This window comes from Nyctereutes procyonoides, unplaced genomic scaffold (assembly GCF_905146905.1).
Source record: "Nyctereutes procyonoides isolate TBG_1078 unplaced genomic scaffold, NYPRO_anot_genome, whole genome shotgun sequence".
Classification (NCBI taxonomy): domain Eukaryota; kingdom Metazoa; phylum Chordata; class Mammalia; order Carnivora; family Canidae; genus Nyctereutes; species Nyctereutes procyonoides.
In genome coordinates this window covers 11,652,371-11,678,697 of record NW_026575041.1, presented here as the reverse complement: position 1 = coordinate 11,678,697, position 26,327 = coordinate 11,652,371, and the positions used below count along the sequence as shown (strand labels likewise).

The 26,327-nt window shown below is 40.7% G+C and overlaps 1 protein-coding gene across 16 annotated transcripts in view; it reads left to right on the top strand.

The window, feature by feature from the left end:
- Positions 1-26,327, top strand: part of DLG2 (discs large MAGUK scaffold protein 2) — an 885,772-nt gene that overhangs the window by 663,274 nt on the left and 196,171 nt on the right. The window contains exon 1 of one of the 16 annotated variants that reach the window (XM_055320446.1): positions 6,671-6,768. The exons of 14 other annotated variants lie outside the window; for them this stretch is intronic. The gene's annotated coding sequence lies outside the window, so the exon portion shown is untranslated. Of the gene's footprint in view, positions 1-6,670; positions 6,769-20,890; positions 20,983-26,327 lie in introns of those variants that run through there. One more of the 16 variants, XM_055320447.1, reaches the window with a different exon arrangement.

Below are 26,327 nucleotides of genomic sequence, written 5' to 3'. Positions count from 1 at the left end.
CTTTCACTAGGTCCAGCCCAGCCAGATCATGGCACAATATGGAAGTGCAAGTTGACCTGGCTTCCTCCACCTCCTGGCATCTTTCTGCCCTAACAGACTCAGAATTCTCTCTTCCAAGGCTGCTGTCCAAATCCCCTACTTTAATGGGCAGTAATGATGGCCACCTTTGTGGCTTGGTAGTGGATACTTGGCATTAATTATTCTAGTCCATGAGATAGGTAAAATTCTGTCTCTTTATAGATAAAGAAATGAAGATTCACAAAGGGTAAAAAAAATACCCACTTTGTTAAATTGCAGAAGATATTTGAAACTGTTTATGTCTGGACTACGCACCCTCCCCCAGTTTTTATCTTCTTTTTTTAAAAGATTTTATTTATCTTATTTGGGAGGGGGGAATGCAGAGGGAGAGGGAGAGGGAAGGAGAGAATCCCAAGCAGACTGCACTAAGTGCAGAGCCTGACGTGGGGCTTGATCTCATGACCCTGAGACCATGACCTGATCCAAAACCGAGAGTTGGATGCTCAACAGAATGAGCCACCCTGGTGCCCCTACATCTTCCTATTTTTTAAAAAAAATGTTTAACCAATACTGACACTGTTAATCCTTTTGTACGAAGAGAAACGGTAGTACCTTAGTACCTTCCTGTTTAAGAGAATATTTATAAGCAAAAGAGAAGTGGGGAGGTGGAGCAAATTTGCTGACATGTCTGTCCTTTATCCTAAGCCAACATTGAATTTGCAAAGAAGGATAAGTTCCTAGCAAGATCAGGCTTGATACTCTTTCAGCAGGTATCTTCTAAGGCTGGCAAAGGTAATCCAAAATTATCTTTCCACCATAATAATATGGAGCATTCTGAAGGCGGTCCCCCAGCAGGGCATTGCTGACTATCTCTCAAGTTCTTTAATTAGAAGTTGAGTTGTCAAACACACCGAAGTACAGAAACTTTTTTGTATATTCAGCCCTATGTGAAGGTGATGAACCTCCTGGCTCTCTCTGGCCTTACCTCTCAGGCTGCCTTATTCCCTGGACCTGTTCACACCATTCTTCTCACCCTTCCTTACCAGTGTCTATGCCCTCTTGTTGTTTTTGCCCTAAACACCTTGTATGTACACCTGTTCTAAGCCTTGCACTGGGCATCACCTTCTCCATGAAGCCCCTTCCTCATCCTTACAGCACTCCTTCTTTATGCTCCAGTGTTCCTGGGACCGTCTTCTATCATAATATACCCAGTGCCATGCTGCTTTCTTTTGTCCATCTGCCCTGCTGGGTTGAGAACTTCCTGTGTACCAGGACTGTGTCTTATTCTTGGGTTTCCTTTGCCCAGCCCACAGCTTGACCTGAAATGGTCCCTAATCAATAATAGCTTAGTGAATAGCTGAATGAATGAAAAGATAGATAATGATAAGGGCTAAAATTTACTGAACATCTACTATATCCCAGGCACTATGCTAAGCATCTGAAATACATTATCTCTTTTGATCCCCACAATATCCCAACAAGGTGGGTTAAAGTTCAGCAAGGCTAAGTAACTTGCCTGAAGCTACTCAACTAATGATGGATGGAAACAGAATTTGTGCTCAAATCTGTCTACTTTCTGAGCCACCATAGCTAACAATATGGCAGCTACACAAGGGGTGCCTCATCACCATCTCCTGGACCCCTGCCTGCTTGCTTCTTTTATAGAACCTACATCCCGTTGTGTGCTATTTCCCCAAACAAGTGCCTAAAATGGCACTTTTCTGTATTCCACTGTGTTTTAATCCAAAGGAACTAAGAATTAGAGTCTTTATTTTGTCAGCCACTTAGCATAACAACTAAGTAAAACAGGCAATACTAGAACAATTGTTTGGGTTACAATATCGGAATACTCATGATTCACTATAATTTCCTACCTTTTGTATCTGATTATTAAATCTTCTTTTTCAGTGCCAATGGAGCAAAAACGTAGATTATTAATTTTGTGACTACATAAAAGGGTTCTCTTCAGAGCCATTTTTTAAAATTTTTATTACTCTCATCCCATTGTGGCATTTCCAACTCATCCACCGAGGTGTATGCTTTTAGGACGTTAGAACATTTTTAGCAACACAGGGAAAGAAAGTGACATTTCATTGGCATCTGTTTATCTTTTTCCTGTGTTTTGTTCTGAGGCATGCGTGTTTTAAATCACTGCTAACTCTTGGAGACATGGACAGATTTCGTTTGTGTTAGAGATGCAGTTTTCCACTTTCATAGCCGTTAGCCTGAAGGCTCCGTCTTTGTTTCTGGATGGACAGTTTTCCCTGGATCTCTGAGAACAGGGCTGGGTAATTGAGGAGGAAATCAGGTCATCATGAACTTTTTGCTCCTTCAGCTTCAGTGAGAACCCCAGCAGCCAGCCTCCTGCGATTCATCTCCAGCTCTTTGGGCCCCTGAGCAGCAAATAGAGGCCAAGGAAGGACCCCTGCCCACTCTTTTTCTCAAGAAGAGATAATAATCCCCGCTAATGTGTACTTATTGCTTGCCGTGTATGAGACCCCATGCTAAGCTCTTTAGATAGATTATTCTGTTTACTCTTCAAAATAACCTTATGAGGTATGTTCTAATTGCTATCCTCATGTTATTTAAAATAATTTAAATATTAGATTTATCTAAGATATTAAGTTTTTCTCCTCCCCACTTCCCATCTACCTCACCCAGCTAACCATTTTTGTTTTTAAGTTTTTAGGTTTATTGAGCACCTTTCTGGAGTTTCCTTTGCAAATACACCAAACTATATAAATATACACACTTTTTTTCTTTTATTCTCTTTGTTCCACACCAGAGACAGCATCCTATACACTCTGATCTGCACTTCTTTTTTCACTTATTGATGTATCTTGGAGATCTTTCTATGCCAATACAGAGGCAGCTTCTCTGTTCTTTTTTACAAATACATAGTAATGTAAATTGTGCCATAGTGTCATTATCCCAATTTTGAAGATGGAACCTTGGCATGCAGTTAAATAACTTTCTTAAAGTCAAGAGAAGGACCTCTGACCTCAAGGTCACAGAAATCTAAAGATAACTGACAAATCAAGGCCCCACTGCCCCTCCCTACATGTGACCCTACATGCTGCTCCCTGTCATACTTCTTCCCTAAGGCTATGCTCTGAGTCTTCATGGTTAGGGTCCAGAGTGGAGCAGTTTGATGTGCTTTGTTTTCTCCTCTCTATCCTTTTAAACCAATTTGACATACTTGGGGTCCCAACCCTCTGTCCATGCCTGCCTTTATTGTGACCTTTTAGATGTTTGCTCTAGACATCGTTGGAAGTAGTTCTTTGTGATAAGCCTTGGAAACTGGAGGTTTGACTGCAGGTCCCAAAGTTTCTTTTTTTTTTTTTTTTATAAATTAATTTTTATTGGTGTTCAATTTACCAACATACAGAATAACACCCAGTGCTCATCCCGTCAAGTGTCCCCCTCCGTGCCCGTCACCCATTCACCCCCACCCCCCGCCCTCCTCCCCTTCCACCACCCCTAGTTCATTTCCCAGAGTTAGAAGTCTTTATGTTCTGTGTCCCTTTCTGATATCTCCCACACATTTCTTCTCCCAAAGTTTCTGATGTTTGTGTATATTCACAAGTCTTTCCCTGCCCTACTGGATCTCTACCTGCAGCCTGCCGTCCACCTGTCAAAGACCTAGCTCTCTCTAAAGCTGCCAGAGGTTTTGGTATTTTTGGACATCATTTAGCAGCTCTCTGCCTGTCAGTTTGATTGATCCCTGGTCTGGTTCTGAGCTCTTGGCTACAGACCCTAACTTTACAACCACCTCTGGAAGGCAACATAGGATGTAGTGAGGGTGAGGTAATTTAGTAAAGGCTGCCAGAACTTGGCACAAAGCAAAAACTCAGCTAAGATTATGATGATCATGTCATGTAATTCTTTTAAAACCAGACGTACTGTAAGTACAATTATTATTCCTATTTTATAGATATGGAAACTGAGGCTCAGAAATCTTTTTGTTTCACCAGAGCTCACATATCCATTAAGTGACTGAGGTGAGATTCAAATCAAGGTCCTTCCAGGCTAGAGTTCTTTGTATTATATCATTAAATAGGATTCAGCAGAGACTCATATAAAAAATATATTAAAAGAAAAAAAAGAGAGACCCATTACCAAATGGCACATTACAGCCCATAGGCTCTATACATGTAGTTCAGGTTCACTCACAAAATAATCTTACTATGAGAACGGGTTTTTGATTGGCCCAAGACTGCCACATTCTTCAGCACATTACTATTATAGTAAACTGAAACACCCACTCCCATCTCTGCAAATCCGTCATCCATATATTTGTTTCAGTCTCAGAAATATCTGAAACAAGCTTTTTAGTCAGTTTTGGAAAGAAAGGTTCCCTTTCAGTAATCCCAATTATAATGCTAATAGTTACCCTACCTATTCTGTGCTAGGTACTGCACTAAGCTGTTTATAGGTATTATCTCATGTACTCCCCAGAACGACGCTATGAGGTAGGAACTATTGTTCTCATTTATTTATTTTTTTAAAAGACTTCATTTATTTATTCATGAGAGACAGAGAGAGAGAGAGAGACAGAGACAGAGACATAGGCAGAGGGAGAAGCAGGCTTCATGCAGGGAGCCCGATGTGGGACTCGATCCCAGGGTCCTGGGATTATGCCTTGAGCCAAAGGCAGATGCTCAACCACTGAGCCACCCAAGTGTCCCTATTGTTCTCATTTATAGATGGGGATCTATAAACTGTGCTGAAGTTACTTGTCCAGGGTCGTAACAGCTAAGGAAGTAGCAGAGGCCACATGTCAACCCTCTGACCAAAAGCCAGCCTGTGACCAAAGCGCCTGTATGAGATGGCCATTTTACCCTGGCTTCTTCTCCCCAATGGTAGGCAGTATGGTGGCCACTTCACACCTACAACAGGGTGCAGAGCCCATGAGCCAAGCCTATTGCTGGTCCTTTAGAATCATTTCTTACTAGTCAAAGATTCTAAATTACGAGTCGTAATTCTTACCAGCTGGATCAGCTCTGGGCCTCTCTGTTGAGGAGAAAATATCACAACGTGATGAATGTTTTTTGTTATCTTTTTTAATCCCACTAGCATTGTTAGAACCTTTAATTTTTGTCAAAGTTTATTATATGTTACCTCGTTTGTCAAGTCAGCACCTTTTCCCAGCAGGCTGCTAGTGGAATTCTCTTTTCATAACCCTAATTCATAACACTCCATATCTTTCTAAGCAAGACCATTTCCAGTTATGGCCTTTCTGGCCTGGTATTTAGAAACCACTTATTTTATTTAAGGGGTTGGGAGTTATTTCCCTTAAAGAGGGCTTCCAAAACTGAACTCACCCTGGCTTAAAGAACCAAGTGTGGTCAATCTAAGCCTCTTAAAGCCAATTAGATGCCATTTGCTTCCCAAGACTTTGGGGATGTAGACCTGCTACTTAGAAACCTTCATTGAATTAGTATTACAATAAGCCAGTTGCCTGTGGTTTGATTAATTACTTGTGACTCCTCACATAAAAGTAATTTTTCTTGAGTGAATTCTTTGGATAATTAAATGTCAAGTATGTGTTATTATTTAGAGCTAACTTTATTTTCTTTCTTTAACAAATAGTAACAGTAGTAACAAAAGTGATATTGTTCATCTTAATTGAACTTTATTGAGCACCTACTATATGCTAGGTGCTGTTCAAGGTACTTTGGATTGCATAGTAGAAAGAATAGAACCCAACTTTTTCTTATTTCTCCTCCCACAATTCAAAATGTTATGAACATTGAACTGTGATTCCTTTGAGGGTGAAGAGCATGTCTTGTCCTTATATAGAACACCTGATAATAGGACCTCACCAAAGGCCTTCTTTGTTTAAAGTGAATGACTTCTTGCTTCATCTGCTTTCATAAAGGTAACTATTAGTAGTCTTGGATCACAGAAAGGAGCATTCATACATCTGTTTGCTGTGACAAAGATCAAAGATGGACATTTGATAAGAGTATCTCTGGGCTCCCACAGTGCTTTGCAACTCTCTAAGAGCAATATTACTTCATCCATTTGTGACTGTGAGCTCCTTCATGTCAGGGACCCCATTCTATTCCTTTTTTTCCTTGCTGTGTTGGATGTAATATCTGCACATAGGCATTTAGTCAGTATTTGTTAAACTGAATTAATCACAGGCTGCTTCATTTCCCTCCCAGAGAGCAGAGACCACATCTTGGTCACTTCCACTTCCATCTTATCTGTATCTGCATTGTGGTACACATTCTGAATCTAAAGCATGATCAGCAAATGCTTATAGACTTCAAGTTTCATCTTTCCTTTTGTTGAGTTTCTTATACTACCATTTTGTTTCTTTATAGCGAGACCCCCAAAAGTATGTATCAAGGAATGGGTGCCTTCCCTAACTCATTGACTTACCCAAGGAATGAATAATAGGAACCAAATACATAAATAAAGTACCTTCTCATCTACAACTGTAAAATGTCTCCCTCTCACCTGATAAATTGGGAAACAAGGTCCAAAAAGGGAAGGACTCGTGTAGGGTCACATGGAGGGATTATACCTAAGCTGGAACCAGAACCCAGAATTCATTAGTTCCCGCCCAAATTTCTATCTTCTTACCATCTGCCCTCTTTCCCTTTGTTTACATCCCCACTGTGGCTGCCGATACTAGGCCCTCCTGGACTGCTGCACTCGCCTGCCTCCTGACTCTTCCCTGCTGCCAGCCTCAACACCTCCAGCCCAGCCTCCACATGGTTGCCACGGTGATCTTCTAAAGTACAAATCAGACCTTGCTTACTCTGTTGTGTAAAGCCAGTTAGATGTTCCCAACACGTGTGGGATAGAGTCCATGTTTTCACCTGACCCACAGGGCACTGCAGGATCTCCTCCTGAACCCAGGCCTGCCTCTCATTTCTCTCCCCAGGAGCCTATTTCCCAACTGCATTCAAGTGTCTACAGGGACATTGAATATGGCTGCTCCCAATCTTCCTGCTCTCTCTGCCCAGACCATCATCTCAACCTGTCTTTTTGGTGGATGGCAGCTTCTAGTATCTTCTACACAAATGGACGGGGGGTTCCTTTACTGAATTGCCATCTCTGTCCTCTCCCCACCCCACACTCTCTTGTTCTTTAGAGCTGATCACTAAACACCTCATGTACTCCCTTCTACCCTAATGGCTATAACACTTCTTTCACTTACTTTTTGAATACATTTCTCTCTTGGGAGGCCATGAACTCCTTAAGGACAGGGGCTGAGTCTTATTGATATTTGTGTTCCCAGAACCTGGCAGTAGGTCAGGCATATAATAGACACTCCATTACACAGCTGCTGATTCTCTGGAATAAATATAACTTCCATAACCCTTCACAGTGAATTAACTCAACTTATGGTTTTCTTTAAATTAAGCTTCACATGGGATGATAGTTGAATTATGTAAGACTTAAAGGAAGGAGAATATATTTAAAGAAAAGCAACACTTGAAAATGCCTTGCTTTTATAGGTGGCAAACAAATATCTCATGGCAACCGTGGGATAATGTATCAGCATATTAGTAATACAGAGTGGCCAGAGGGCCCTGAGTGGCTCTGTGGAGCTGTTCGTAACTGCCTCCCCACTGCTTCTCTTTCCAGTCCCCAGTTGACTGAAAAAAAGTCAGTGTGGTTACCTGTTCAGTGGAGGGACCTTGGGTCACATTCAGATCTTTCATCGGGGAATAGATTTTCAGCTACTTTTCCAGCTCAATTGTTAAACTCATTCTGCCTGATTTACCAATTGCTGAATTGTTCATTTGTTTATTTATTTATGCTGCGAGTCCCCTGGGCTTCAGAACTAGTTTCAAAACGCTACTGCTCCATCTGGTTTAAATAGAGCATACTAAGAAGAAATGAGAGAAACAATGGGACTGTGAGGTTGAGGGGATAAAAAGGAACTGCCTGGCAAACAGGAAGCAGAGAGAAATTCAGATTCTTTTTTCTTTATGATTTTGTGCTGGGCAAGAGAAGCTATTTTCAGCAAGAAGACTTGCTTTCTATCTGGAAGTTCATACTTCTACCTGCAATGATCTGATGTTCAAAATCTATGAGGTCTGAGTCCATGAACGACTTTATGAATCATGTTTAGGCAAGCTAGTCTCAGGAGCCCGGGACAATAGCTTTGTTCTTCCGGTTTCCTGTCTGTGTCATTATTCTCTCAGGCCCTTCATATGCCTGAGTGCAAGCAGCCTTGTAGGACAGTCCGCGTGTAGAATGAGCAAGGGTAGGCATCTTGGCTTGGGCATCCTGTATTCTCCAGCTGAAGGGCTATTCCCCTTGGTGAAGGCATCTCATTTGCACAGAGCCAGGAAGGAGATGGTAGAGATGTGAGCTTCAGGGACCTTTCAGGTCCCAGTTAAAGTCCCAGCTTTGTTACTGACAAGACTGAATGAGCGGGGAGATTCTGCTTTGAGTAACATACCTGAGCCTCAGTTTCCTCATCTCATAAGAGGGGCTAATTTTTGATAACACTCATACAAGAAGCTTATTCAGAAGATAAAACAAGCTTTATGAAAGAACTTCACAGTAAATACTCTGGAGTCATTCACTATTTTTATAAGATCTGAATGGACTTTCACTTTAGATGACCACTGGTTTTCAGTGTCCCCCTGTGAGAAAGTGTAGGAAGGAAGGCATCATTGGCCCCATTTGACAGAGAAACCTGAAACCCCTCCCTCCCTCTGCGGTAATCAGTCCCTCCCCACTCTGTCACCTTTTGCTTGTGGTTGCATATCCTCTGTTCACCTTCTCTACAGCATGACTCAGAGTGTTTCCTTCTGACAGCCAATCTTCTGAACGAGAGACAATAACAATCAAATGTTTTGGCGTTACTCACCAGGAGAGCTGATAGCTCTCTTTGCTTTCCACATTTAGAAAATGAAGGCTACTGCTTTAAAATTTTTTTTTAATTTATTTATGATAGTCACAGAGAGAGAGAGAGAGAGAGAGAGAGAGAGAGGCAGAGACACAGGCAGAGGGAGAAGCAGGCTCCATGCACTGGGAGCCCGATGTGGGATTCGATCCCGGATCTCCAGGATCGTGCCCTGGGCCAAAGGCAGGCGCCAAACAGCTGCGCCACCCAGGGATCCCAAGGCTACTGCTTTAGAACGCACTGAACAAGGATGGTACATAATCTGATTGGGTCACAATATTTGATTTATATTGTTTGCCTTTTTCATCAAGGAAGAAGAGGATGGGGTACAGGTCCTCAATGAAGGAGAGCAGGACAGAAGTGCTGAGTGGCAGGCATAGGACTGACTGAGTTTTCTTCATACCCTACTGATGTTCATGGTCTGACTGCATGTGCCTGCTGTTCATTTGGCCCATCCTGAGAGGACTGGAGGGCAGAACAAGGACTCAGAGTTTCCCTAAGTTGTGAAAGCTCTTTAGAAGCTATATACTCTCCTCAGACTGCCCAATGACTATTTGACAATATGGAAGGAATGGCTGTATTTGCCAGACCTTTGCTGTATGCCCTCAGGACCCCAGACCTAGCATGATCAGCCAATCCATAGTCAATTTATTTCAGATGATTTGGAAGAGTTAAAATTTTAACAGTAATATATTAGTTACAATACTAGCTCTTGTAACAATAAAATCTCAAAATGAATAATGGTTTAAACACAACAGAAGTTTATTTTTTTCATGAATTCCAAAACTCGTTTTAACTTTTCTCTGGGCAGTCGTTCAGAGACTTACTCTATGCTGTGTGTGGGTCTTCTCTCTTTCACATGTGGCTTCCAAGATCAAGGATTCATTTGCATCGAGCTGGTGGGAGAGAAAGAGGATCTGAAGGCTTTCAAGGGGAATGTTTCTATGGGCCAGGCCCATTCATTTCATTGGCCAGAACTCACATTCCCTTGGCTACAGCTCAGACGACTGCACTTAACTTCTAGGTGGGGTCTAGTTTTGTGCTCCAAGAGAAGAGAAATGATTTTGGTGAACTAGTTAGCCTCTGCCTCCAAACAATAATGACAGAAACTAACATTTATAAAGCATTTGCTTTGTGCCAGGCATTGTGTTGGCATTTTATCTACAGTATTTTCAAATTTCATATGCCATATACTCACCAATTTAAAGTATACCATTGTGCAACCATCACCACAATCAATTTTCAGTAATTTTCAACACCCTAGAGAGAAGCCCATATCCATTAGCAATCTGTCCTCACTTCCTCCCAACCCCCTCCCCAACCCCTAGGCAACCACTAGTTGACTTCCTCTCTAAATAGACTTGCCTATTCTGAACATATCATATAAACAGAATACCTCCATTCTTTTATATAATCCTCGCAACAACCCTACAAGGTGGGCACATTGTTATTCCCATTTTACAGATTAATAGGAGATCAGATTGCCTAAATGATTTGCTAATAAGTTTAAAACCTGTCCCTCACTGAATGCCATAATACTGGGCTATATCCCAAGTATAAAAGAATAATCATGCCATGAATTGGAGGGAAGGATTGGAAGGGGTGTTTGTTTGCTTGCTTTTAATGACTATCATGGCAAAAAGCTGACTTCTTCCTGGGTGGCTCCTTTACTGAAGTGACAGGCGTTTAGGAGTCAAAGAGCTCGAGATTGAAGCCCAGACCTATCACTTTACCAGTGTATACAGATACATACTCCTTAATTCCTCTTGAGTCTTAGTGTTTTTATCTTTCAAACAGGAAGAATGTATCTCTGTTTGCTGGGAGAATTCAGTAAGATTAACCTATGTGAAAGCTGTTCCCACAACTTTAATTCAATTGATGCCTTGCCAATGTTAGTTGTTCCCGCTTGGAAATGAGATTCTGGCTATAATTGGGCAGCCACAGAAATTATGTTAATGTATCTGGGCCTCCAGGATACTGTCCAGGAATAAGTTATTGCAACTTGCGTTTTATAGTGTCCAGAATACAACCCAGGAGTAGCTGAGACCCTAGGAGGATCTGGCACAATAAGGGTTAAAAAAATGGGACATATTCTCCAGGATAGAAAAACAATGTGTAGAGTCTCATCTGTCAACTTCTGATCTCAGCTGGGCAGAGCCGCTTGTTATAGGCACCTGGAAAGAACCAGCTGAGCCAGTGTAAGTTGGAAGTTCCTTGGGAAAGAAGATAAGCTGGCTGAGTTTCTGTAGGCAAAGAGCCAGTAATGAGGTTTCCAGCTTTCCATCACATGCCCTTTTCATCTCTCTCAGTTCAGCCAGGGATGGCAAAGCCTCATACTCGGGGACCGAGTGTATATTTGAGAGACTCAAGAACGTAGTTTTGAAGGAGTGAATTGTGCTTTTGTTCCATTGAGCCATTCCCCACTCTACCCTGTCCTTAGCTGTCAGAGTATTAAAATCTAGGCATAGAAGCACAGAGAAGACAGTGGGGAGGTTATATTGGTGGGGGCTGGCTCAGTCATATAGCCAGAGGAGATCATCAAACAGAAAAGGCCTTAACTCTAAGTACGATTGTGGACATATTTCAGCCTTAAAAATATGCCCTAGAAGCCTCTGGTTCTGCCATTTCCTTATTGCACGGACAAGTGACTTATTTTCTCTGAGCCTCCATTCAGCATAGGTTGTTATCTGGACAACCATGCAAGCTGCAACCTACGTAGTGCCAGGTGGTTCCATTCATATACACTGGGGGTCAGCATATTGTAAACATGTAAAGGGCCAGATACTAAATATCTTAGGTTTTAAGGGCCATATGGTCTCTAGTCAACTCTGCTATTGTCATGTAAAAGCAGCCGTAGATAGTACATAAACAAATGTATGTGGCTATGTTCCAATAAAACTTTATTTATGGGCATTGAAATTTGAATACTGTATAATTTTCATGTGTCTCAAAGCATTATTCTTCCTTTGATTTTTTTTCAGCCAATTAAAATGTGAAAACCATTCTTGGCTTACAGAGTATACAAAGCCAGACAGTGGGCCAGGTTTGGTCTACAGACTATGGTTTGCAGACTCCCAACATACACTAAAATATGTTTATTACCCTCCAGAGAGATGCAGTGTGGTGCTCTGATTATTGTAAGAGCGAAATAAGAAAATACATCCAAAGTGATTAGCATAGTATCTGCCCCTTATAAGTGCTCAGGAAATAGTCATCAGTCCCTTAAAAAAGGAATCTGTTTACTCTCTACTTATCACGGACATTTGGAAAGGGAGGCAGTTACATTTGGTTGCTTAAAGTTTTTACCATTTTGAACTTTTACTACTATTAAAATATATATTAAAAATATAAACACAGGGATCCCTGGGTGGTTCAGTGGTTTAGTGCCTGCCTTTGGCCCAGGGAGTGATCCTGGAGACCCGGGATCGAGTCCCACGTTGGGCTCCCTGCATGGAGCCTGCTTCTCCCTCTACCTGTGTCTCTGCCTTTCTCTCTCTCTCTCTCGAATAAATAAATAAAATATAAATAAATAAATAAATAAATAAATAAATAAATAAATAAATAAATACAAACACTAGTTTGTACAGGTAGTGAGTGGCATTAGGAGGCCACACAATTTTTGGTCTTTTCTTTTCTTCCTACTGTCCCAGTGTTGCCTCTTCAATTTCTAGATGTGTCTTTAGTACTTGGTCTGTGCTGCTAGGTACTCCATGAAAAATGAGATTAGATCCTCTCTCTCTAGGAGTTCTTAGTGTTCTCCAAAGTGAGTATGTATATCCTAAGAGTATGTAAGATGACAGCCCTTCTCTTTATATAAATTTTTCATCTCGGCCTTTAAAGTTCTATTCTCATATAGGTTTTATAATGTACATACTATGCCATAGCACTGTGGGTGTACATTCCTACAGTTTATAAATATATAAATATTTAGATAATGAGGGTATGTGCTCAAAAAATTTTAAATGATGATGACAGCAATCAAACTTTTAAGACATCTGGTCTAGGAGGGAGTAAAAAGTATCCCAGTGGGAAACAAGAGTTGGTATGAGTGACGGAGGTTCTTATTCACAACGACAGAAGTGTTTTTAAGATTAAGATTAAATTAAGATTTGCTCTAGTACCTATTGTGTGCCAGGTAGGTAGCAAAACATTTTACATTTTTAATTTACATAATAACAAACAGCTATATGAAATAGATTCTACTATCCCCATTTTATAGATGATGAACCAAAAGTCAATTTCGAGAAGCTAAACAACTTGCAAAGGTCAGCTTGCAATCAGAACTGTCTAACTATGAAGATTTTATTTATTTATTCATGAGACACACACACACACAAAGGCAGAGATACAGGCAGTGGGAGACGCAGGCTCCATGCAGGGAGCCTGACGTGGGACTCGATCCCGGATCTCCAGGATCACACCCTGGGCTGAAGGCAGCGCTAAACTGCTGAGCCACCTGGGCTGCCCAGGACTGTCTTAACTGTAAAACATGACATTTTCCACTTCAGGCTTCATTGCATTGAAGAAGTTCATGAAAAAGGAATGATCATTCTTTGGCATTCCTAAACTCTGAAGTTAGTCGTTTTCCCATTACATGTTCTTAGGTTATTGAGTGGTAAATGAATAAAATTCCCCCTAGAGATCCATGATTAACTTCTTGCACTCACCCCCACCCAGGACCTTTGCCTATCACATGCTTCTCACTCTGATTGGATATCTCCTTCTTAATTGGCTATCTCCTAGTTATTCATCAAGATTCAGCTGAGACAACACCAGGAAGCCTTCTTGACTTTACTCCCCCCCCCAACAAAACTAAGTTGTATGCCTTTCCTCAAGGCATCTATAGAATTTTAATGAAGACCTTAATAAAATACACTATGCATTGTGTAGTTAGCTATTATCTGCTCATTATTCCCTAGAATGGAAGTACAGGGAACAGAAAATCTGACCTCGATTGTATTGTTCTTCTGGCATCCAACATAATAGTACAGTGCCTGCAACATACTAGGTCCTTTATAAATCCTCATGGAATGAAGGAATTCCTTCTTCATTGACTTGGAGTCTGACATAACTTTGGCAAAGAAATGGGTTAAAGTTTGTCTTTACCAAAGTTTCCCAGCCTAGGACAAATTGGTGGATATAAATTAGAAGATAAGGGACCAGATGAAAAAAACAAAGAAAGCAATCCTTCATATGTGTGAAGGCTTTTCCCTTCTGAGTTTCTCAGAAACTAAAGAGGATGCACAGACTTAAATCAATAAAATTTATATTAAAATGTATCTGACTTATCAATACATACCAATTTATATATGTGTGTATGTAGACATATATATGTTCATGTGTGTGCACATGTATAAGCCCACACATATCATGAGCATGAATTCATAAAAATAGACAACCACAATTTTTATAAATTGTCTATTGGATCACAGAATGCCCATCAAAAGGATAAAGTTTATTAAAACTCTCCAGGTTGGCTGTTCTTGCAGAGTCATCCAGTTGCTTTAAATCTCCTTTGTCATAAAGCTATATCCCTCTTTACCTCATTCTTTAAAGGGAACTAGCATTACTGAGAGCTTTTTCAATGTTATAGATATTCAACAGAGGTGATCTGATTTAATCTTCAGATGTTTGCACAAACCCATAGACCCTGAACCCAAAGAAAATAGATCAAATCAAAAGCAAGTCAAGAATTTTACTGAAATAGAAAATGCTCGCTAAGAAAGCAGGAAGAAGGGAGAGAAGATAAAGTCTGAATTATGTTAATTTTAGTTACAAATGAATATTGTTAAATTCACTTATACAAATTTGTTGCTTGGGATTATATCAAATTAATTAATTGGTAATAAGGTGAGACAGTGTGACCATTAGCATGGAACTGTTTTTATCAAAACAGGGAGGAGTCTTTTCAATTGATCAAGAGAAAAACTTTCTTCCCACCACCAAATGTTGCCACATATGAAGGGCTTTCTTACTTGTTGAAAGGGGACAGCATTGGAACAGTTGTCACCAGACTTTTATAATTCATAGACCAGAAACATTTCAGAACAAACTTTTATAGGCCAACAGAATTGCCAGCTTATCTTGCCAATAAAATGAAGAACATGGAAAAAACAAACAGGATTTAAAAACTAAGATCTATTCTCACCATCATTTCAGAAATAAAAAGACAATAGCAAAAACGATAGGAAGAAAAACAAATAGTAGGAAGGACATAATCTTATACTAAGGGAAGGTCATTTTGGCTTGGTGAAAATCACCACACCCTGCTAACTCTTTTCATTCTGCCCTGGAGAGGAGGGTCAGGGATCAGCCTCTCGGGACCATTGCTTCTGCTATACATAGGTTTGAAGTTATGCACATCCTGATTTAAATTCAGGCCCTACAAATTCCTAGCTATGATACCTGAAGCAGGTAACTCCACTTTCCTGAGCTGTGATTACCTCACATGTCAGATGAGGGCTATATCTGACTGGTTGTATTGATTTTCTAGGGTTGCTGTAACAAAATATTACAGTCCAAAAACAAAAAAAAAATATTACAGTCTAGATAGCTTACAACATCAGAAATGTATTGTCTCTGATTCCAGAAATTCTGGATCCCAGAAGTCGAAAATCAAGTATCAGCAGGGCCATGCTCCTGCCGCAGGTACTAGAAAAGGATTTGTTTCAGGCCTCTCTCCTAGCTTCTGGGAGTTCCTTGGCTTTTAGCAGCATGACTCCAGGCACACACCTGTGTCCAAATGTCCCTCTTTTATAAGGACACTGGTCTCATTGCATTAGAGACCCACTCTTCTCCAGTAGGACGACTTCTTAACTAAGTATATCTGACACAGTCCTTCTTCCAAATATTTGCATCATGCTCTGAGGTATTGGGGGATTACAAGTTACCTCATAGCACTGACCAATCTCATAGAATTGTATCAAAGCCATTCACAGGAAAGACTGAATACTTTGTAAAAGACCAGAGCAATATATGGGTTTTTTTCTAAGAAAGATTATAATTGAGGAATTTAGGATTTAGTAATTTAGTAAGCAATTTACACAAGGATATATAAGAAATAGTGAAGATAGGACTTTGAACACATCCATGTAGTAAATATTTTAAATACCTATTACATGGCAGGCTCTGTTCTAGTGCTAGAAACTCAGCCTTGAACAAAATAGACAAGGTCCCTGACCTCATGGATCTTACATTCTAGTGGGGGCAAATAAATGTTAATGAAATAAACAAGTAAATATATAGCATGCATTGGAGTATAAATAAAAATAAAATCCAATAAGGGAGTAGCAAATAACAAGGGAATGGAAGATGCTGTTCTATATAGGATGTCAAAGAATTCTTCTTTGATGAGACATGTTAGCAGAATCTTTCCTGACTGCAGTAAAGAAGCCAGTTGTAAGTGAAATGGGAGCCACTGAAGGGTGGTAAACAGGGAGGGTGGGGGGGTGGTCTCATTTTTGTTTTAGAAGAATCACTCTGGTGGCTGTCTGGACAGTAATTTGTAGCAAGGCAAGAGTCGAAGTAAAGATATCAGTTAGGAGGTGATTGCAGAGATCTATGTGAGAGTTGATAGTGGTATAAACTGGGAGTAAGGGCAGAGATGGAGGAAAGATTTGGGATATATTTGGAAGACACAATTTTTTTTTTAATTTATGATAGTCACAGAGAGAGAGAGAGAGAGAGGCAGAGACATAGGCAGAGGGAGAAGCAGGCTCCATGCACCGGGAGCCCGACGTGGGATTCGATCCTGGATCTCCAAGATCGCGCCCTGGGCCAAAGACAGGCGCCAAACCGCTGCACCACCCAGGGATCCCTGGAAGACACAATTAACAGCATTTGCTGATGAATAAGATGTGGGATATAAGATAAAAAGAAGAATAAAGAATGATTCCCAGGTTTTTGGCCAGAGCAACTAGGTGAATGATTATGCCATTTATTGAAACATATGGAGGTATACCATATTTGGAAGAAGAAGCCACAATTTGGTTTGGGACATTTTAAATATGAAAAGCCTATCTGACAGTTGAGTGAGATTCTTAGATGTGGTATGCAAAGGGGTGTAAAAATCTGGAGTTTAGGGCACATGTTGGGACTAGGGATAGGTAGTCTTTAGATGGCATTTAAGCCCTGACTGGATGTTGCGGCCTAGCAAGTGAGTGCAACTAGAGAGGTCTAGTGATGAGCCCTGGGGCACTATGAATATGGAAGATCAAGAGAAGGACCCAGCAGGAGAGACTTAGTAGGGTGGGTTAATGAGAAAAGTGGGAAACCAAGGGGGTCTCAGGAGCTAAGTAAGGAATAGAGTTGATTCAGGGAAGTTGTAACTAATTCTGCCAAAGGGCTGGAAAGAGATCGAGTACACAGATCTACACTGGCCATTGGTTTTGTTATTGTACATGTCATTACCTATCTAATAAAAGCAACTCTGGTGGTATTTTTGAGAGTAAGTTAGTTAAGGAGAAAATAGAATATGAGGAAGTAAAAACAATGAGAACAGACCCTTATATTTTATGTTATCGGCTACCACAATTTCTTAGAAGCAGTGGAGGTAACAGTTCAGAGAGTAGGCTCTGAAGTCATAGACTTTGGCCATTTTTCTGAGTGTGCCATTTGTTACCAAGTCACCTAACCTCTTTAGCCACAGTGTCCTTATGTACAAAGTAGACATAATAGTATAACCATTTGAAAATACTGTGAGGGTTAAATGAGATAAGTAAAGTTTAATACATTGCTAGCCAATAATAAGTGCTCAATAAATATTACAACTTTTACAAATGTCAGCAAAGTACTGGTATAGTTTCAAGGCTCGATATAGTTTGTTATGTCTGGGAGCAATTGGTAGCATAAGGGGATAATTATGACAATACATGTTATGAGGGCACCCGAGTGGATCAGTCGGTTAAGCATCTGCCTTCGGCTCAGTTCAAGATCCCAGGGTGTTGGGATCCTGCATCGGGCTCCCTGATAGCACAGAGTCTGATTCTCCTTCTGTCTTTCCCTTGCTCATGCTCTCTCTCTCTCGCTCGCTCACTCTCACTCTCTCAAGTAAGTAAATAAAATCTTAAGAAAAAAAAAGAATACATATTATGATTCTCCTTGACATGAGAACAGAGCAGTATAACGGAAAAACCATAAACACTAATCTATATTAATTTTTCATGGGGTGTGTCAAGGCAGAACCGCCAGGCAGTGCAGGGGAACAGACAGAGAAGAAATGGCTCTGGCAGAAATTTTGGGGGATCATGGCAGAGCAAGGATCTAGAAATCATGGAAAGACTTAGAACAGACCAAGCCTTGTCAAGCCATATGGTAGATAACCCACATATCAATATATAGGAAATAACCTCTCAAGCATAGTTTTCACTTCTCTTCACTGCACATGGTATTTATACCCGGCCTTTCTAACCATTTAGAAATTCAAATCCCTCTCTATCCCTCTCTCCCAACCCCCAATTACATTGCCTACCTCAGCTCCTACAGGGCCTAGTATTAAGTATAGTCATGGAAGAGAAGAGCATCTCATCCATGCATGTTCCAGACCCCCTAGTAAGATGCATATAGGGAAAAGTAAACAAGGAGGGGGTAGTCTATATGTAAACAAATTAACTTGGCCACTGAGCCATTCTCCAGAAACACAAAGCTAAGAAAAATCTCTCCTGTTTTAACCTGCATAGCCTGCACCTTGTCCCGTGGAGGGCTACCACTGCTGTTGCTCAAGGAATGTTGATCACATACATTGAAGATAGCAGTTTCTTAAGTGGATGGATGACTTCATCAGATTCAGAGCACACAGGTGGCCAAATGCTAGGGTATACTGACTTAGGACAGCAGTTTGTAGTAAAACCTTCGAGAAAGAGATATCTGTCTCCTTGCCTGGCACACCTTAACTCCATGGCAGTAATGTATAGCTGTGTGAAAAAATCACTGTCATGATGAACTTTGTGACAGGTGTTTATTTGAAACAGGTGAAGTAAACCTAGTTGGTCTCACTGTGAACAGCAAACCACTGTAAATATGCTTTCCTGGGCTGGTGAGTTCATCTGACTAATGGTGGAAATGAAGTAGGTAGAAGCTCCTGAGCTGAACAAGCAACCCAGAGCAGAGCCCTGAAGCCTATCATTCTCTGGCAGAGAGCCCATGTATTCCTGGTGACTGCAGTCTAGACGATGGACGTTTCTGAGGCTTCGCCCCTTCTTCATAGGCAGGCAGATGGGAAGACTTCTTGGCAAACACCAACTGACATTTTAAATGACAATTTAAAGGGAAAGTGAGGTAGAAATCCATTTCCCAAAAGAAATATGCTAAGAAAGATAGCAGTTTAGGAAAATATGTCAGGCACTGTACTTTCTTGATATGGTTTACTTAATCTTGCAAGGTATGTATTAGCAAACCCATTGTATAGATAAAGCAACCCATTTTACAGTGAATTCGTTGCAAAACCAGGGTTTGTTTGTTTATTTTCAAGATTTTTATTTATTTATTTATGAGAGACATAGAAAGAGAGGCAGAGACACAGGCGGAGGGAGAAACGGGCTCCCTACTGGGAGCCTGATATGGGACTCAATCCCAGGACCCTAGGATCACAACCTGAGCCAAAGGCAGACGCTCAGCCACTGAGCCACCCAGGTGCCCAAAACCAGGGTTTAAGCACAGGTCTGTTTGGTTCCAAAACCTGTGATCTTTTCCTAATTTCTACTAAAGGCCATAGTAAATAAATCTGCTCACATTGCTCATCTGCCTCTGACAGTTAAATAGGAAACACTGCTTAGGAAAGGATGGTATGTTTAAGAGTGTGAGTTTCGAAACCGAGTTGCCTGGAGTCAATTCCAGCCCTGCCACTGAGCAGCTGTGATCCTGCTCGGATTTGTTAACCTCTCTGAATCTCAGTTTTCTTATCTGCCATATGTTGTTCATGATAGATAATACCTACGTCATAGGGGTGTTTGAAGATTAAATGAGTCTAGGCACCTAGAACACTGCCTGGCACTTGAGAAGTGCTCACCAGTAGCTATTCTAATTATCAAACACATTTTCTAGCGTTGATATTCAATGAACACAAAGAGGTAGTACTGAGCGTGTCAGAGAGGAAGCAAAAAGCTCAGGCCCCGCTCTGCTTCTCCATGCAGCCCGCCTGTTAATGATTTGGGATCAGTCAATGATACCGATTTCTGCATGTTTTCTCATATTCAGGGTTTCCATGCTCTAGAGGCAGCATAGTAGGATAGAAAGAACAACACTGTTCTCTTGTCAACTCTTGACATTGGGAGACCTGGATTTGGGTTCAAGCTCATATCACACTTGGAAACTGTGGGACCTGGGCAAGTCCCCTTATCTTTCTTGCAAGGGGTTCCTCACCTGCACAGTGAACAGGCTGAAATCCCTAATCACCGGGGGTCCTTGAACCCCTGGATTTTGGTGAATATCGAACAAAGTCACTTAACTTCCCTGAGCCCTGCCGGCTCATTTATATTGTAGCGCTACACCTCTCCTGGTTGCCGAGAGGCTCAGAGAGAGTGGAAGTGTCTGGTACGCTGTGACATGCTCTGCGAACAAGAGGGCTGATCCTTACAGAACAACTATGATGAGAATTAACCCTGAGTACTATGGCCCGCTGTGCATATGTTTGAGATGCTGGGGCTTTTTGCATTTTGCCATCTTTGCCTACCCCCCACTGGGTTGGGTGGATCCACCTTAACAAGGTGTGGGGGAACACAAGTGGAGGGTGGGGGTGCAGTGCTGATGGTGGGAAAGCATCTTATTGGTTAATGCTGGTACATCCCCAGCACCAATTACTGTCACTGCCCCTAAAGCTGATATATTTATCAGGATGAGTTACAAGGAAATATATGTACCCAGGGAACGAGAATGCTGCATGGTCACCCCCTGTGATGTAAAATATAAGAGTCTAGGAGGGGCTGTTTTATAATTCATCAGGTTTCGCTAGTGAGTTCCGTCGGAGTCTTAGTTATAAAGGCAAGTGTGAACCGGACGGCAGACAGGAGAACCTGGCACCAAGGAGACGGAGAAGCTGCCTGTGGTGCCTCCTGCCTCCTCCCTGCTTTGTTCCAATAATTTTGCGCTCGGTAAGTTCCCTGGCTTTGCAGCTAATCGTTGTTGTTGAATGAGCTTGGCAAATGAATCTGTAGTTTGGAATATGCACTTGCTGTCAGAAGAGTGTGTCAGTGTTTGGGCTTCTGACAAATGCCACAGTTCCCTTTAATGAGCAAAATAGCTTAAAAGATGAAACAAAACCCGGCAAATCAATTATTCACCTTGATCCTTGGAAGGCTGCTTTCTTTGGTTGCTAAAGTTTCTCAGGTTTCATTCTGTCAGTCTCATTTGTTGGAGGAGCTCTGAAAAGAACAAGTCTCTTTGTCACGAAATTGTTTTTCTTAGCTGCCAAAAGGAGGTATGTGCAGGGTGGTTCGTCCATCCCCGCCCCCAGCTCACTCTCCCCAGCAATCGGTAAATCTTAAAACAGACCGTTTGCCTGGTAACCAGCTCCAGCAGAGCTGAACCTGTGCAAGGCAAGATTCAGATTGCAATCTTTTGTGTGAACGGAACCGAGGGGCTGTGAATAATTGTCATTTGTGGAGATTATTGTGAAACTCGGGGCGGTGGTAGTCCCTGCATTTTGCCGGGATGGGATCAGCATCGGAGGAGGTTTGCATTTGGCATGCCTGTTGATGATGTGCAAAGGGAATGAAAGAAAAGCCGGCTTCCTATGGAAAGAGCTGTGCAACACCCCCGTAGGACAAACAAATGCACACGGCATGACTATTGAATTTGCGTAACTTGTAATTGTTTTCTCTAGTTTCCTATTCCCATTAAGAATTACCTGAAGCTGATTTTGATGCTCATCTGGGTATGCTCCAGGTCCTCGCCCTGGCGAGAGGCAGGGTGAGCACTAACTCCTGGCCAGCTAGCCATAGGACGTCCTTTCCTCCCCAGGAGGAAAGAAGTGAAAGCTGTACCTTCCTGGACTCCTTTCTGCTGTCTTCTTTTGCCTCTGTCCAAATCTCATGGAAACCAACAGCTTGACGTACTTTTTTTTTTTCAGTAGCAGATTTAACTGTGGTGTCATATGGCATATTATATATGGAGAGGAATAGCAAGACATTTTTCTGAATGTTTAAGTGTGTCTGGCTTGTTGACATTTGCTTTATTTCTTTCACCAGCAAGGAACTACTGCCTTCTGAACCTATAAATGTCTGTGTGTCCAAAGTGTTTACCTTACGCATAATTGTTCTTTCTCTTTAGTCGTAGAATATATAGATCCGATGGGAATATGCTCTTTATCCTCAAGGAAACAACTTACTTTCGCATCTCTTTGAAAAGAATGGATGCATTTATTTTTCACTGAGGACTTAGCTTGTTCTTTGCCTTTTCCTGATAAAAATTTTGGTCATCAGTACCACTATGCTTCCGATAAAGTTCCTTCTCCTTTCCTAGTATACTTTCTGATTGTGCCAAAACTTGGCAGATTTGGAATATGGAATATATCTTTTTCCAGGAACACATTTTTCAGGCATATTTCTCTTGTCCATAAATAGCTTTTCCATATTTTCCATTTCTCTGAAGAAGTTCTGTTTAAAAGACCAGAGGAGTGATGTATTGTGGTTGGCACTTAGGGGTGTGTAACCTGAGACTTGGTTTCTAATCTACAACCAGCTGCCCCACATGGGGTCTGTAAAATGTCTTTTCATCTTATGTTCAGCTCAAAGCCTCTGGGCCCCAGCAATAATGATTAAGGTAGCAAATTCAGCAGATCATTGCAGGTATAAACAAACATCTGCATCTGATGGTCTGACCAGCCTGTGAGGCTTTGTAAAGCTCGGGACATTCAGCCGAAGGTTCTTAAAAAACTGTTAATGGATTTTAATGCCAAGAACAATATAGCTGTAAAGTATCTTTGCCATGTATTGTATGTTGGATTTTATTGTGCCACGTTTTTTAAAAATCTCATGCCAGAGCCCATGGTTTATTTTGTGGCACTGAGTTTTGAATCACCATGGTTTTATCGAGAAATAAACCAATGTACCAAGCTCAATAAACTGAGTTTCTTCTTATTTGGTGGTGGTTTTTTCATCTTCTCCACCCACCAGGAATAAGATCTATTTATAGCAACAAAAGAAAATTTAGCATGAGTTATTCTCAATTAAATTTACAGCAAGACAAACATGAACTGTGACAAGAACCTTCTGAGAAGCACATACACACAAAAACATGTCTCTCAACAAAGGATTAAGAGCCAAAGAGGCATTAACATTTTGCCTACGTGACATATATCATTCTCTTTGAGAGAGGTTGGGAAGGGTGAAAGGGGGAGAGGTTTAAAGGAGCTGCTCAGAGCCTGGCTTCAGCTGTAAGAGAATGAAAAGGGCAGGGGTTTTGTGTGGCTATGATCCAAGCCTCACTCTCCTTACCTGTCAAGTGGGAGAGGGGAAAGCTAGGAAGATTACACCAGACAGGTGTTGTATGTCAAGCAAGTGGTATACTGTGTGGCACAAAGGGGACCCAATAAAAGGTGGTCATTAATTTTGTAAAATATGTTAACAAAATCTGATGGTTTTGAAGGAACCGTACACAGTAAAATAAATTTTTTTCTTGTTAGTAAGATATAGTCCTTAGAGCTAGATAATTTGTTTTTGTTTTTGTTTTGGAAACCTAGTAAAGATGGAGTTACTACCTTTCAGGTTACTTTTAACTAATTTTTAGAATGGCATCCAACGTCCTTACATTATTCAGAGAACAAACTCGATTTCAAATGGGCAACATGGAAACAAACTGATGCCAAAAAATACAGGATAGCCTTCTAAGTTTTTTGCTCAATGATGATTAGGTCAGAATTCCACCCCTGGCGCTGCATTAAAATACCTGATTATTATAGTAAATATCGTGTATTAAGTCCCATGCAGAGTACTGAATGTCTTGCCTTTATTTTCTCATTTAGTCCTCATCACTATCCTACCAGGTAGGTTCTCTTTTGCTTCCTATTATCAGATGAGGAATTGAGATTGGAGAAAATCTCATTAAATACTACTAATTTAAATTGGTGTATGGCAGCACCGAATTGGAACTCATACCTGTCTGACTAGAATCTACACTGCAACCACCATGTTGGAAATAGGATTTACCCAGTTCTATGTGGTTCCATTTTGGAAATTTTGCCCCATATCTGCTTTGATTCTTCTCCTCACATATTTAACCTCTATCATTTGGGGTGGGGGTGTGGAAAAAAAAAGAATTTTGAAGATTTCCTTTTCTTTTGCTCTTTATTTTGGTCTATTCAAATCAAGATCACATTTTCCTGAGCTCTCTTTACAATTCTCACCAAAATATAAAACTTAGTATAAAAAGATACAAAAATTTAAAAGATGGTAAATCTACCAAATTCAAGATAAGATCTAAAAGTTTACCCAGAATCACTAATGCCCTTTGACCTGGGCAACCTTCCCCTTACCTCGGGTTTTATAGGGGTCTATTGCCAGGAGGGGGGACCATTTGGATCTTGCTCTCTAGACCATATTCTGGATAAATAGGGCCTCGGAATTTCTTCCCCAAACACTCCTAAGCCTAATTGCAGGAGTTGTACCCTGTGCTTACCCCTTGGGTATGCAGTAAAACCAATCTGTTTGCCTGGGAGTGAAGGATGAGTCTAGAGGTTGGGGATTTGTAGATCAGAGCTTGGGCTCATGAGTTGGGATGTTCACTTATCTACATGAAAGTTGTTTCATGGGGCAGGAAGAAACAATGGCAAAGAAGAGGGGCTGGCCCAGGTCTGGGGGCCTTTACTTGTGTTCTTGCTCTGACCCCCCAAAATGTTAGGGACAGCCCTACTCTGTGCTGAAGAATATTTGCTTATATTTCAGGAGACTGAAGCTAAATTTCCAGTGGGTTGGTTTTATGAGGCTTTTGTTTTTTTTGACCTAAATTCTCTGCCATCTATCTTTTATGCCATTTGAAAATATAGTTGCTCAGAGAGACTTTTGTTAATTTCAGGTACTCTTTTCTTATCTGTAGTTTTAAATTGTGGTTGTAACCCTTAGCACAGCCTTACAAGCCATTTTGAAAAGCAGCAGTGGCAGCGAATGGCTTTGTATGGCCTTCAATCATTATCATAGCCCTTTCCTCTATCCAGGGCACATGCTCCCAATGGCTCCTTTTCATTTTCTCTTCTATTGGATACAAAGACCCACCTAAGAAGAACTAACAGCCAGAAGTTCCAGGCAAAACCTCTGACTATTAAGAATCTTGAGGATTTAAGATTGTTTTTTTTTCTTTTTAATGCAGTGGAAGCTATTATGCAGTGAACAGAGTGATTTTTGGTTTTGTTTTTGTTGCTCTTCATAAAGTAGCTTCTATTTTTTTTTAAAGTAGCTTCTAGATGGAAAGGCAGGATACATCTTGAGAAGTATTCCCTACTACCAAATTTTACAACCTTGCTTTTCTTAGCTATAAAGCAAGTATAGTATTAACTGTCTCAATACTATTGGGAAGATGTAAACTCATTTACATGTTTATTCATATCCCAGTAAAGAGCTATTCCCTCATCCATGTGGAAACATCTGATACATCAGATACTTAGCACATAGTGTGACTACATTAAATGTTCACTCAATTTGAAAATTCAGCAGTTAGGGGTGTCTGAGTGGTTCAGTCTGAGATTCTGACTCTTGATTTTGGCTCAAGTCGTAGTATCAGGGTCATGGGATTGAGCTCCACATGAGGCTGTGCACTCAGTACAGAGTCTGCTTGTCTTTCTCCCTCTGTCCCTCCCATTGCTCTCTCTTTCTTTTTTTCAAATAAATAAACAAAATCTAAAAAAAAAAAAAAGAAGAAGAAGAAGAAGAAAATACTCCAGTTAAACTGATAACTCTATGATGACCAACGGGTGTCCCACATTTATTTTGCCTAGCAGAGGTGGTAGTAGGAATGGTCCAGGGAGCTAAAACACAAACAAAACAGGATAAAACAAAATCTATCATTTTAACCTCTATGTTGAAAACTCCTGGTAGTAAACATGTTGGTGGTACTAATCCCATTGATTTTTACTTTCTTTTTAATGCTCTTTGTATCTTTTGAAATGTTGTAATGAGCATGCATTGTTTATACAATTAGGAGGAAAAAGGAGAAAAAATAATTTTTAGGGAATTGAATTAAAGTAGGAAATGATTAAGATTAGATTATCTGGAAGATATCTAACTTTATGGGAAAGTCAAGTCAAATATAAAATAATATTCAGAATACTTGGGAAAGAGATATTTTCTGGTCTGAATAATCCAGACTAGCTTACTTTATTTATTTGTTTGTTTTTTATCTTTTATTAATCATTTATTAAGCATAGATGAGTGCCAGATATTCTGCAAGTGATAAGATTGCAAAGATGAAAAATTATAATCTTTGAACTCAGGGATTATATAACCCA